We start from the raw sequence: 15,832 nt of genomic DNA, 5'->3' as shown, positions 1-15,832 counted from the left end.
AGATTTGAATCATGCAATTACACACAACCAACATTTTATCAAAAAGGTATCAAGGTTTCTCGAAGATTAAACACAGGCAGATGCCTTTAAACTATAAAAAAGGAAATTAAACTACCTTCATCGTAAAATTAGTAATCTGTCATAGGCTCCATAATATAGCTTCGCTTAGAAGCATTTACAGCATTAGTAAATTAATCAAGTTACGTTTCTCACCAAGTTAAGTTCATTCCCTTAACTTAGGCTGCCTTTTAATTACGTTAGGTAATTTCCTAGTTTGCAATTACCCCATCGCTACTAAAGTGGAAATAATTAGAAATCTAGTACCAGCTTCTTATGTCATACAAGGATATACTCATTTACCTGATTACAAGTTATTTTGGATATAAGGTACTCTCTCATTAATATTCTTTTAACATTATTTTAATGCTAAATGACTGGCTTAATCAATTTTAAACAAGAAAAATCTAAATACGTGTTCTACTCACATATGCTCCTGTTAAATACGGATTCAGTATAAATGTATGTTTGCTAGCCATCAACTTTACGATTGTACTGTTCACATTATATGGCTTTCCATCGACGTTTTGAAAATGTTAATGTCTACATGATTGCATATATTATGCATTTATTTTTTAAATAAAGTCATGCCTTTCTGTGACAATTTTTTTCTGTTAATAAATGCTAAATGAATAGCCTAATGGTCAAGTAGTTTACCATGACATAACACAAGCTTCCGGCTTATTTCTTTCCGGCTTATTATTGTTTTCAATTAAAACCTTTTGAACTAAACTGTTTACTAGTGCCTTCCTGCAGTCTTTACGATGTGACTCGTGATAATTCCAGACGCACAACAACTTTGCACTGCTTTTAAAAGGGTTTACCCTATTTCTGTAATGGGGTCAAATCACTTTTGAAACTTCAACCGTTCTATGCATTTAGCGTTGCGTCACTGTAATGGGAATTCCTAAGCTTTACAGTTTGTTGTTACAAAATAGTCTAGTTAAAAGACAATAACCCAATTCGGCGGTGATCAAAACGATATGGTTCCGATGTTATTATGACACGTGGTACGGTTTACAGTCGGATGTTTATAACCAATAATAAATTTTAAATAGACGCGAGACGTCTCAAAACACTTAAGGAAATGTGTTTATCTAGAGTAGAGACGGCTATCAAAGTTATTGCTTAAAAGGAATATGGTACCGGTTAAAAAGCGAAGTTAGTTCGAGGTGGCGATACGGTATGGTAATCGTCCCTCATAAATACATCATTCAATCAATAAGCGGCTTCCTGATGCGGGCGCGCATGAACGGCTTAAGTGATGACAGTTGTAACTTCAATATAAATATTCCCGTGTGCCTTATTGGCGGAGGTCAACTAATCCGACCAAAGATGCACAGGCAACCGTTTAATGTGACCAATGGAACTAATAGAGCTCGATTGTTTAAAGTGGACTTACTAATTGAACTTTCGGATGTTATGTTTTATGATGCTTGTAGAAGGAAGGTCCACTTTCACGATAATACTTTCTCGCTATGAATTCAGTAGTCGTTGGCTTGCCAGCATTTCGATTGGATTCGATACTTATGTGGCTACATTAGAGAGTACTGGAATTATTTATAGCACGTTTGAATCTTAATAAATAGTTTCCAAGGAAGTATTTACATGTCTTTCTATAGATATTTTCTTATTTCATAATATCAAACAAAGAGTAATGAGATGTAAAAAAACATACAACTGCTGTCATTTGATATGAGGCCCTGCTACAGATATATATTTTGTATTTTGGATAGGCAAGTACAGAACGGACTGTGAAAAGACCGTTGGTCGACTGATTTGTATAGATCGGAACAGATTACTGTACGCTTTAAACTAGGGTGAGGACATAAGGGGTTAAAAACTATTGGGGTTGTCCCCCGTATTTGATCACTGTTGCCATTAGCGCGTGCCACTGATATGCACCCCACTATATTCATTGACCACCAACTTCCAAACCGTTGCTGTTTTCATTACGTAAAGCATGTTCATATTATATGAATTTGCACAGTCTGTTGAAAGTTGCACTTAAGTTTACGCGTACGAAATGAACACGTAGAAATATAACCTACACAAAGATCTGTAATACTTTTATCGTCGTCTTTCATTTCACAACATTTTCATTTGAATTAAATGTAGATAAACATCTATTATAATAGTTAAGAAGTTATTTACTAGTTGAAATATGCTAACATCTGGAAATTATTTTTAACATTGACGGGTAGCAGGCAAGTGTTTTGCGCTTGCGGGCGTCCGGTATTGCGCGTCCTCAGAGACGACCTCGCACGGTACTTACTGCGGGGAAGAGCCAATGCAAACCGCATTACTTTTATAAAAAAATACACTTTTTTACATCAAACTCTAGAGCTTTTAACCTATTTGGAATAGGTTGTCGGAATGTTTACCATGTGTTTTTTAAGTTTACGTATAACCTAGCATCATGCAATAATGAAAATAACAAAAAAAAAAATATGATCAATATCAAATTTGACTGTGACACCACACTTATATCATCCTTATTAAGCTTGTTATAACTTTGTTAAACAAATGAAATAACTACCTACCCCGGTTGAGTAGCTACTATGATTCAATAAAAATCAAAACCTAATAGGTAAAACATATTTATAGTAAACGAGACTATAATATTGCGAGTTACAGTCATAAATCATATTAGTCAAGGCCGATATATTGCAGAGTAAACAAAGATTATTACGCAAAAGGAGCGCAGTTGGCAGATGTACAAAGGCCGTTATAAGACAGGATATTTCTTCGGCCATTTTTGGCAATGACTCAATTGTTTGAAACGTTAAACAAGTTTTATGGAAAATATTAGATGAGTAATAAACTAACAATAGTACAACGACTACAAAGTGTAATAACACTTTATAGCCTAATTAATTGTTTCTTGTACGTAAATTCTCATAATAAATTATAATATATAATTACTAATCTCACAAAAACTAAAATTAAATACTCCTAATTTTATTCGACGTTTTTTTATTTATATATATCTCAAATAATAATATCTAACACCCAATATGACAATGCGGCAGAATTGCTCGATTATTATCATTTTAAATTATTTGAAAATTAGTCCTCTGCGCGCACGAAATCGCTGACTCCGGCTAGTCTATGTAAATGTATAGATTTCAATATACTTACAGTTGTCAATGTACTTAAAGTAACACAGATGTCGACCTCAAACTGCATTGCATCTGCATAATTGGTAACATACCTCGCGTATGCATTACACGTCTAGTTTGAATAGCTACGCATGCTTTTTACTGTACCCAAGTTTACCTTAAAAATTTGCAGCCGTTTTCCTTAACTTCCTATAAAAATAATGCGACTAATTAGTGAAGAAAAAATATGCTCGTAGGTGGTAAATAGATTCCAAAGTAGGTGAAACTGGGATAAATAAGATTGTGTTTAGAAGCATATAATAAAAACATTTATTAATAACTTAGTACCATAATTAAAATTAAGAAGGTTTTGTTTACAGAGACCTGGTTAAAAAAAAATAAACTATTGCTTTTTCATTTTCCTAGTTTATGATGTAATGATTACATATACTCGTATGTATAAGTTGGGGAAAAAAAATTAAATAAATAAGATCAAAGAAACATCTTGATTGTAAATTTTGTAACAATAATAATTATTTAATTAGGTAAAAAAATTACCTTTAACAAAAATATGCTTATTTCAAATATTAGTTCAAGGTAATCATAATTAACGTATCTGATGTTTAATTAACATCAAGAGTAAGTTTTTATTGCAAGGAAGTTGCTTAAATTTATCTAACCAAAGATACTATCATATCTTCTAATCTTATTAGTATGTGCATAAGAACATTCTAGACAATCGCAGACTAATTATTTTATTTTAAAACTTAACCTAGTATTACAGCTATTTTTACCGATTAATCTACTTTATTTTAATTCTAACTCGGTTAGTATTGATCTTCAAACAGTACAATCAATTTCCCAAGTGGTTGTAAGTCCTAAGTACGCTCAGTGGCGATGTTAATAATAAAAACGCAGTGCAATTCCGCAGTTACAGCGAGTTGCGTTCCGGTACGATTGTACTTGTATTTATTCAAAGTGCGCCGTTCGCGGACCGCTTCAGTGCTGCTCATACCTGATATATGACAAACTGATATAGAATATATCCAATTAACATCACAGATGTTATATGATCTATGCAAGTGTGACAGGTGTTATATTTTTGAGTATACACTAAAAAAAAAGTCTGATCTGAAAAAAACATGATACTCTCATATTAAGGTTAGAGTATCACGACTTTTTTGTAGCTATTGAAGTAAGAAATATAAATATTATCTAATTTATTTAAAAATTTATCTGGTAAATAGCTTTCAGAAGATATTTAAAATAACACAATATCTTTTACAGTTTAAATAAAGTAACAAATAAAGTGTAGGTACTAGAATATCAAGGTCAAAACGTTCGTCTTTATTATCATCATTTGTAGATATAAAAGACGTTACATAAAAAATCTTACATCATATAAAATTCCATATTCATAAGAGCAAAAGTATCGAAATTGAGTTTACTTGTTAGCAGAATTAAGGTAATTGACAATAAATTTAATCCCACCCCAAAAATTTCAGCGAAAGGTATCGATAAAATGAAGGACGTCCCTTAGAACGTTCACGGGCAGGGCTCGGGGGGCGTTGACCTCTCGGCAGACGAAGCTTTTCGCGTCTCGCCCTACTTGCCGCCCGCCCAGCGCGCGTAAATACGTCATTTTCTAATGTGTTTTAATGTAAAACAGTCCAAATTACATTAATATCACTATAATCTACGCCTACTAATGGCTTTTTCAAAAGTTACTAGACAAAATTTTAATAATTGTACGCAAATGGTTTACCCTAGATGACCTTTTTTAAGCAGCATCTCCCTAGAGCGTATTTTTAAAAAGGATTACAAAGTGCGATCGTTCTTTTGATATCTTTCGTAAAGACAACTTATGAATTTGATCTTGTTAGAGTTTTTAATCATTAAACAATAAAAGTCGCTTCTCGCCATCCTAGAAACTTAATACCTTAGATAAACTTAAAACTTAAATGAAAAACTTCCGTGTACCTAAGTCCTAATAATCAACTTTTACTATATACCTAAATCAAGAACACGTGTATTACATAATTGGTTTAGCCGAGAAAGTAGAAAATTGTTGAATTAAACTTGTTTATAATAAACAACAGTTTGCTAGCGTTTATAAATTTCACGGCTCATACAGGGGGCGTAATAGACACGGCAATAAACCACCGAGTGTGGTTTTATCGAGCTGCCAAAAATCGTGCTTAAGGACTTTCTTTGAGCGGAACACTCTGTATAAGAGGCGCTCGTAAAACGAGCCTTGTTATATTTAGAAAATGCTTGTGAGACGTGTACTTTCCGTGAGTAAAGTACATCCTTTAATGACTATCATATTGCTGTCTACATTTATGGCCAAGTGGTAATCATGTTAAGTATTCTCCTACATAATACTGCGTGTTAATTCGATAACAAAAAGGTAAATAATCAATACTATAAATAACTGAAATACACATACCACCGTAGTAAAATAACAAACACTATAACAATAACAAAGTAGTTGGTATTTGTAAATATTTATTAACTGTACGAAAAATGCGTAACTTGGTATGTTTCAATGTACATTATATACATTAATATCATATAACATGCTATGCATATTATTTAAAATATAACAATAATAAATTGTGCCAATAAAATTTAAAGCATGTTAATAACATATTTTAACATTGTGTTGCAAAACGTTATTAAAGTAAGCTTGTTATGAGATGGGCAAAAATTACTTAGTCTTAAATATTTACTCGTAATGGAATCATTGTACACATGTTCTTATTTCAATAAATATTTTTCATATATATCTACAATTTCAATTCAGTCTACATCATGAAGATAGAATACTGCAAACTATTCATAGATACTTTATTATATTCTTGTAACAAACATATCGATCGAAAGTAACGGATTTCATCCATACAAGTACAGATAGAAAAATTCTTGTTGACGCAGCGTTGCACCTGATTGCACTCTCGCTTTCGCCGTAAATGCAGTACCTAAACTCTTCAAGCATGTTTGTCATATTAATATGCAAATTAGGAAACATACGATAAATTAGAATAATGACATACATACAGTCTGACAACTTATTCAACAAACTATGAAGCATGCTTACGTTTAAATTTTACAGCACTAAAATATTTTATTAAGGCGAATGTTTAGATGGGTCGATGTTTGTTTGAATATATCTCCGGAACGGCTCAACGGATTTTGATGAAATTTAGCACAAATATAGAACATAGTCTGGAAGAACACATTGGCTACATATTATTTGTTTAATTCCGTGAAGATGAAGTCAGGGTCGACAGCTTGTATTCAAATAAATATCTTAGAAGTTTTAAGCATTATTAAACTGATAAAGAATTTTCCATTTACTTCAAATGAGTAGCATAAATGGAACTTTTTAATTGTTAGTGAAATGTTGATGTTTTAAATTCTTCAAAACATATCTCGCCGACAAACGATAGCACTAAAGTGTAAAGCATCCGTTTATCAGTACAACAAATCGAAAGAGCTCGAAGTGTTGACATTCCATTACAGTCGAAATTCTTTGAGATGGAAGGTGACTGATAGTGACGTGTGACGACAGTCCGGTTACTTTACCGCGGGATAAAATGACAACAGGTTTGTGTAAGTAATGCGATTAACTCTCTTACAACGTTACGACAAACGCGTAATGCCCAGTGTCGTAACAACGACAATTCCGCTACTTTCCTAAAGACATTTGCGTACGTTATCTACAACGTAAAGAACTTTCAAACTTAAACGTTTCGGCTAATGAATTATTAAAGCCTTTGGCAGTGTTGCTACTGTTTACCTTAATTTATTGTCATGTTAAAAATAACTTTCCAGTAACAATTTGATGGATAGTCAAGTTAAAGAAAAGTCTTAGCTTGACTTCTCTTAAATAATATTACATAATATTGTATATTGATTCGAAATTTACTGATACTTACAATATTCTGCGTTGGTCTACTATTATTTAGTAAATTAACTTTTTTCCCGCGACTCCGTCCAGAATAAAAAATAATCAATTTGATAACCCATGTGTTTTTCTACATCTATACCAAATTTCATCGAGATTCGTTGAGCCTTCTGGACATACCGTCTAACAAACATCAATCCATCTAAACTTCGTATTTATAATATTAGTAAGATTAACTATATACACAAAAGAAGTTTCATAAATAATATTTAAAACTTTTTGTAATAGGAAATAATTTAATTATCGTACGTAACTTTGATTACTCTAATAACAGTAAACATGTTCTAGTGATTTGACGCTGTATTCGTTTGACACGCGAACAACTCCAACTGTCGGAATTCCGTTTGGAATATTAGAATAGCTTACTGTTTGATACGGTACAGTAGAAACATAATTTATTCTGCCACGTGTCAGTGATAGATTATTGACAAGACTTCTCAGAATTAGAAGGTCAAAGGTTCAAACTCCAGATGTACACAAAACTACAATTCGTGTTTATTGTAATAGGCGTCATAATTAGTCCAATAGGATTGTACAAGTAACGATTAAGTTGGCAATATTAAAACACAGTTAAAATTACTTAACAAGTAACTTGATTATTAATTTTACGGGCGGGTAAAAATGTTTAAATTATTAAACATCAGTGACACGATTTAACAAATATTTAACGATCAAAACTTATTAAAATATTACGCTGTATTACGCTGAAACTAGCACAGATCAAGTAAATTGTAGTAGTTATCGATAATTAAACAACATGTAAATAACTAGCAGTATGCAACGAGGGTATGTTTAAATGACACATTATTAATTCATTTAGTAATACTAGCTATCGCCCGCGACTCCATCCTCGCGGAATTCAAAAGAAACTTAATAAGCCGCCTTTGTGTTCTTTCAGACTATGTTTAACATCTATGCCAAATTTTACTGAGATCCATGCAGACATTCCGGTGATATCTTCAAATATCCATCCATCCGTTTAAACATTTGCATTTAAAATACTAGTATGAAGTATGATGTATGTGTACATAGTTATTTACATTACATGTCTACTATTGTACTATTCAGAAATAATGCAAGTTTAATTATGGAAAACGTGACGATAAATGTATATTGAACATCACATCTCAATTGTTATTTGCTTTATCTTCCGTCTCATAAACAGTAGGATATGCAAAGAAGGATAAATGGTCCAACAATTCAAATAAAGCTTGTAAATGTCACGTAGTTTTATCATCAATTACAATTACGAAGTGTTGTGTATTTTACAGTTTGATAGTTTCTTTCGGTTATTTTATTAAAATTTGTGTTATATCTTTACAAAATTCAATGACAACTATTATTTTGCATCATTGGAGAGTTCTATAGTTTTTAAACAAATGCTACATTTTTAATAATTAAACCTTATTAACTAAATTGTAAAAATCCTACATAAATATGTAGTAAGGAATCAAAAGGGATTACTATTTTGGTTTAACAAATACGACTTCCTTGTTGATTGTTTAACGAAAATACAACATTGTTAACACTAAACAGTCTCGGAGTGCTAGTTCTAAGAAGCCAATCAACACTTTAACTATTCCTAGGAGGTTTAAACTCCTGTGCTATTGTCGGAGCATTGTTTGAAATGCCGTTCAATTTTACACCCAAGCCGATAAGTAAACACTTAACACTATTGCGGTAAATCTAATGCGAAAATGCACGGTAACCTACATTTCATTTAATGAAAGAGCCCATTAGAGCTTTCGCATTTAGTTGTGGCTGATAAGCTGATGGACGATAAACAAAGATAGAGAAGACGATCTAAATGTTATTTTATTAGTAAGAAAATAAATTAAAGCGTAACCATAATACGAAATATTATTAAAAATACAACACAAAAACTGCATTGTAAGCTACTGTTCTATCTTGTTTTATCACCTTACATATTTATTAGATAAAAATAGGCGATATTAAAAACATTTTTTGATAATAATCAAAACACATTTACAAAGTCTTATAATCGTATGCGCGTGCAGTTCAAAATCGATATTAGATCCATAGCATTAGAGTCGGTCGTGAGCGCAAATAGATAGGACAAAGACAAGAAAGGGAGCGCATTGCCACCCAAGGCGTCGGCTTATCCTCATCCCGATCCCTTTGTCCGAGTCGCGCCAAATGCCGCGATCGGCATACCTAATGCCGAACCCGTTTTGTAATGCAATACACAAACTTATAACCGTTGTTCCGCATAGCGACGCCGATCGTACACCGCTGTACAGCGCGTGCGTGAAAATGACAAGGATACACTAAATTCTTTGAAAACTTACTTTGCAACCGAAGATTGTTACGAAGATGAAAAACAGAACCTTGAAATATTTATTCTGATCATTGATATGTTAGCAGGTTTGATAACTTCATATTTACCTAGCCTCTTGCTTGTCGCTGTACTCGATAAGTGTCTCAAAATAAAAAAATACAAAGGTTCCAAGGGTGTACCAACGGTTGCTTTAGTCTGATACTAAGTATTTTAGAATGCGGCATAGAGTTTGCGACATGAAGTGGGGCCTAAGTACCAACCTTAGCATAGTTAAATTGCTTGGGGATTTTACTTCCCTTGAGACGTGCTCAAGTTTAGTGTAGAGGAACATCGATGCGTTTAGTATGAGATCCCCAAGCCTCTCATGATATACTCAGGGTGATCATGGAGAGGGTTTTAATGATTTCCACACAGCCCTCAAGCGCAAGAGTATCTTTTGTACATTTCACATTGGATAGCAGAGCGAATATTAAAAATTGGCAATTATTATTTAATGACTATATTCAAAATTAACGTGTAGATTTCTCTGTTTTGATTCCATCCTGATTATGATATTTTGTGATTGCGACCAGATTAACATATCCAATTTTACCGAGATTTTGTACGAGATAAGACAAGATGTTGTGCCTAATATATGTTTTATGGCCAAAGACAAACATTTTAAAAAATAATGGCAGTATCCGGCTTGTAAAAGTATCTTAATTCTAGATAACCATAAAAGCTAAGACTCAAATTTTAAAAATGCAATATTTTCTCTATTTCTTTGCATTTGTGTATATACATGTTGCTACGTGCGGGACAGACGCATCTCGTTGAGATGAGTTCTCTAGAGACGTTGTCTAAGAGCTAGAATGAGGGCTCGCGGTTTTTCTTGTATATTTCCAAGACTCGTTGTGTAAAAGAACAAATTCTTTTCTCGTGTCAACATGTCGTCAGAAACACGACGCGCATTGTATTTCTACGGACGGGAGGAAAAATCATATTCACCGTTTCAAAATACAAGGATATTGTAAAGTCATGAAAATACAATGTCATGTTAATGCTATTCTGACTTCAACTTTCAGATAAAATGTAATATGTTCGTTTGTTGTGGAAATACAGTAAGATCTCTTTATCTCAAATGTGAAGGAAAATGCAAAATACTTTGACTTATTAAGTCTTCTAATTTTTCAAATACTAGTTATTAAGTAAAAAATACGTACTAAAATGTCTACGCAGTTAAATAACATTTTTTTCGTGTCACAAAGTCTGAATAATTCGATATGATGAGAACGGATTTTTGACATATCTTTTGACTTAACAAGGTTCGAATTATAAATATTCTACTGGTGATATTAACACATTTTACAAATGTTACGAATGTAAAATATTAGATCCATGTATGTCTTGTGATAGCTATAATCTCACTCTTACGTTACAGTCACGATGATACTCGAATGGAATTTCGACATGGACGGCCGAACTTAGTGTTACATCTCGACAAAAAAGTAATTATTTTTTTACTGTACTAAAGATGTAATACACGTATCATTGCTTATACTTAAGTAACATAACATTCAATCTCCTATAAACTTGTTTCAAAAAGTAATAACTTATTTGATGGTGTTGTTTACCAGAACTGAAGTTTAATTAACAGAATTATTGTTTGTGGTTAACTTTAAATTTAAATTTAAGGGTTTTTAAATTAAGACTGAACATCCATAAAACATAAATTTTTATGGATGTTCTCTGCTATTAAACTAAGGATTTAATCTAACATTATTCAAGCAATCATTCAATCAAAGAAAATATGAATGCATGAGAAATTATAGGACCCTCTTAAATCTCACAACTCAACCGCTGATTGTAATAATTGAAATAAACAAGGGGGTAACTTCATCACAATTGATCCAATTATTTCGTTTTTCAGTCACTTCACAAATAATAAATTAAAGGTTACGTCTTACTTTAGTAGTAGTATGAGTGTATTCTTCGTGTTCTTCATAAATAAATTGAAATTATTAATTTGTCTATCCTTTTGTAAATTTGTCTCTTTTTTTACTTCTAGATTTAGAAATAAAAGCAAAGACTATATACAGGAGGTTAAAAAATGCCTCAAAAAAGATAAGTGCCTATTCACTCCACCGCTCAGTGCGCAGATTGTCCTGGGAACAATTGTTCATTATGTTCTGACAACAAAGCTATGAGGCACCGATTACACTAGTACAGCACCCGTAATACCGCCGACACCCTACTTAACATCTATTATACATTGAGTAACTATTTTAAATTAAATTAACATCATGTTACTCTAATAAGGTTCGAAAAGAAACAAACGACATCGGAAACCAACACTTTCAATATTTCGATCAATTCGCTACTACCATTTAGCATTTAGGTATGACATTAATCGTGGATATCTGAGACTAAATTTCTGTATAGAATATAATATGGTGGGCGTATGATTTTAGCAAAATAAATTCGTATTTTGGTTTTGAATATTGGATTTAATTTTCGTCGAAATATTCTTAAGTCATACGTCAGCTACTTAACCGCTTTGCTCATAAATTTATGGATAATAAAATGACTATAAACATTTTGGTTTTGAGGACATATAAATTAAGACAGCAGACAACGCAATTCGAATGTATAACTATTTACATCACAACCCACTAGCGAGATTTCACCTGCACAAAACTCAGCGAATACAAAATCGCGAATGTTACAAAATTAGTGCACCGAAAACATTACGTAATTAGTGCATTTCAATGTTTTGCCGCATTAACTATAATGCGGCGGATGTGCACTTGTAAGATTATTAATACCGTGTTTAATCAATGCTTATCATATTACATCTGAGTCTATGGTATGTTATAAATGAATGCTGTGCTTATTCGGAGGACTATACTTACTCATGTTTTACTTCCATTTCTTACGTCTCGCTTTTGATAAATTGAAGTATTTCTGATTGAGTTACAGATATGTATGATATTTATTACAGGCAAGCATCACTTTATAAGAAAAAATAACAAACTAGGATTACATCTACATACAAAAACAGAACAGCGTTATTATGATACCATGATGTACATATAGCAAGACACAATACGGATCAGCTTACACTAGCCAGGTGCAGTGTGTCAAAGAGATCGGATATCACAATCACGGGGCGTGAAAGCACTGGACATGGCGCTCGTCATGTTAACCCATCGCTACAAGCACGTGCTCCAAATGCCAACTAGCCAGTGAAACGTTCCTGACAGAACGAACACAACGGCCAACACTTTCAATCGCAAACACGTAGTGGAACTGTACTCTTATAAGGGATGTTTGAGATAATATCGTAGACATCGCAAACTGAATACCGTTTTCGTATATGGCGAGCTTCTCCCGTATAGCGGGCGCCGGGGCCGGGTTGCGAGCCCTAGCGTCGCACATCGCGGCCGGACTGAATGCACGTACTCGTATCATGGAAGCCGGCGTGTCACGGCCAACTAACAGGATTACCTGTTCCATTGCGCACTCACTATGAACGACGGATAGGGGGCACGAGACTTAACCGGATTATAATGGTGGGTTATAACCACACGAGCAGCGGTCGTAGGGCGGACCTTACGATGCGATTAGTCTTTTGTTACAATAATAATTAATAATCGTATTAAGACTGTTGTGAAATCTTATATCCTTTTGGAAGCCTTGACGTAGTTTCATTAATCAGCACTCAATTAAAATGCATAATGTGTATTTCGATGTGTACATAGCGATCGCCTCGATTGTGTTTCGTCATATCAAGATACTAACATTGTTTATTTGGTGTAAGTTAAAGGTTTAAGAAAACCTTTGCGTTGGAAGGACACAAAAATTATTGGACGAACAAATTAACTGTAAAGGAAGAAAGAAGGAATATTAAACTATTAATTTTTCTATTTTCGGTTTGCTTGAACATTGTGGTTAAGGAGTCAATCGTGAATAATAACAAAATACGTCACAGTAATAACGTACATTGTTGTGATTATTGTAAGTTTTACTGGAGGTGGCTGTTTGTTTACGAAAGGCGATACTCTTTGAAACTCGCTACAATGAGGGGATCATGTTCTTGTAATGTTAGTGTAAACCTAACGCTGTTTATGTCCAGTGTATAAACAAACAAAACTAAGAAAATATGTGTACAATATTACGCTTAAGAGTTATACACAACTGAAGTAATACATAAATATCCGGTTACTATGTTATACGGTCCGCTTACTCGTTAAAATACCTACTAAGTTAATTAAAATATTTATCTTGACAATGTTTTGAAACTTTATTAAAATATGAAAATGTTTATAACAACTGCTTTGAAAAGTACCAAGACGTTGAGGTTCACTAATAAAATTTTACATAGTTTGCGCCAATTAAAATGGTAACCTTGAGTTAAGCTTACTGATTTGCTTGTGAGTTTAGTATTGTGTAAATCTTTGAAACAAAAACAAAACGTCGTTTGCGCCCCTTATTTCAAAGGTTTCCTCATCTTGTTTATAGGTTTGTTTATTATTACACTAAATCCATCGTGAGATTTCTTGTTAACTAATTACTTGATTATTACACTATCTCGATGTATATTATACCCATTTCAACACTTCATTTCAAGGGAATGAAAACAGCAGAAGATAAACGAGTGTTACCTTGACCTATTTTAATCTTAAATGTTAGTAAGCCGGGTACCAAACGTGTAATATTTTCCACTACTTTTTCAGCGAGTTTTATGCACAATGTAGGTTATTCTCGTATGCCTTTTTTACACAAGGCCGCAACAAATATCTTTGTGGTAAAGTTTCTACTTTAACGAAATCAGCCTACTGATGGTATAATGTTCTCTTTCGTAATAAGCAACATTAAGTTATCACCAATTAATTGACGCAGTTATCCATTTGATTGGAGTACGCGCGAAAAACAAAATCAGGTTACTCGTTTGTATTTTGAATGTTAAAGATGTGGTTATGGTAGAATGGTTTATTGTTACATTTTTAAACAAGGTATCCTGAACCTTAGCAAATTGCGATGTATTACTCCTTGCCCTCTTATTTTTAATTACCTTCTAAACTTAACTTCATAAGTATTTTGAAATATAATGTAAATTATAAACCAAGAGATTTTGAAAACATAAACAAGCGTTGAAACAAAAATAATATAACTTAACACAATCACGTATGATTGCTTAGTATATGCAACATGAAAAAATACTATTTTTTTCGGCATATTATACAGATATTAGGCACCTTGATATACGTTTGTTTATTATAAGTTTGACACATCGGTCATTAAACTGCGCGGGAAGTTGACATAAAATGTACGCTCGTAAATATGATGACATCACTTCAGGCATCTTATCTTAATTAAAAAGGTATTGTGCTGTTGCGCGTGCGAGGAATTTTTGAAGGTTAAGTTACGAAACACACATGTTGCCTTTATGTGAACCGGTAACATTCCAGCTCGAGGCTTCTTTATCCTTCCTTAAAGAAATGGACATCTAAATACACTCACTCCAATTTTCTCAATAATATTAATATGATGTAAAAAGCGACAACTCTCAATGTAAGAGGAATATATTTTTGTTTGTTTTTATTTTATTTTATCACCCGTTAGTATTTTGCATTTCATATTCAGATCTTAAGTAATTAAAAGCAATATAATTAAATTTATTCATAGATTCAAAAATCTCTTCTAAGAAATTTGCATTCTTAGGAGACACGCAAAAAACTGGGTAATTTTTTTCTGTTTTTATTTTGTGTATGTTAGTTAAGGTCTACCTGATGACGGTTAACTTTAGCCGAAATCGATACTAAGAAACAAGTTTATTACATCATCAGCCTATCTTTTTCCTACTGAGAAAAAAAAATGATTTCCTACATGGTATAATATTTGCGTTTTTTAAATTTAGAACGATTTCGATATTTTTCCTCATGAACCAGCTTCGAGCTTCGATTACATAAATTTATAAAGTCAAATATAAGATTATTAAAATTGAATATATTTCCTCATCATGCAACTAAAACACAATGTTAGCTAAGCCCACTTAAATATTGTTTATTGCAACTACATAAAAGGTTTTGTGAATAAAATTCATTAAAGACGAATGAATTAACACAGATTTTTTTTAATAAATATGTTGTTAGTGTTCCTATAAAATAACTAATAGAACTTATCTAATACAGATAATATTTAAAGCGGAAGTTATGTAAATATATGTGACACTAAAAGTGTGTCATATCATGCCATGAATGCGTTTTATAAACAAAAGGGGATATACATTTCAATTACATTACACCTTAATGTATGTAAATGGAATTTGAATATTATATTTTGTTAATGTTTGCATTATGTACTATGAATTAGATTTACATGGAAGTTATCGTCTATTTATATGATTAATTGTATTAAGTTTTT

At 32.6% G+C, this 15,832-nt stretch overlaps 1 protein-coding gene across 1 annotated transcript in view; it reads right to left on the bottom strand.

Moving 5' to 3' along the window:
• The window catches only part of LOC106125392 (protein FAM107B), a 39,125-nt gene that overhangs the window by 22,651 nt on the left and 642 nt on the right, over positions 1-15,832 (bottom strand). The gene's annotated exons all lie outside the window — the stretch shown is intronic.

Source organism: Papilio xuthus, unplaced genomic scaffold (assembly GCF_000836235.2).
Source record: "Papilio xuthus unplaced genomic scaffold, Pxut_1.1 DF825928.1, whole genome shotgun sequence".
In the NCBI taxonomy this organism is placed as follows: Eukaryota; Metazoa; Arthropoda; class Insecta; order Lepidoptera; family Papilionidae; genus Papilio; species Papilio xuthus.
This window is presented reverse-complemented; position numbering and strand designations above follow the sequence as displayed.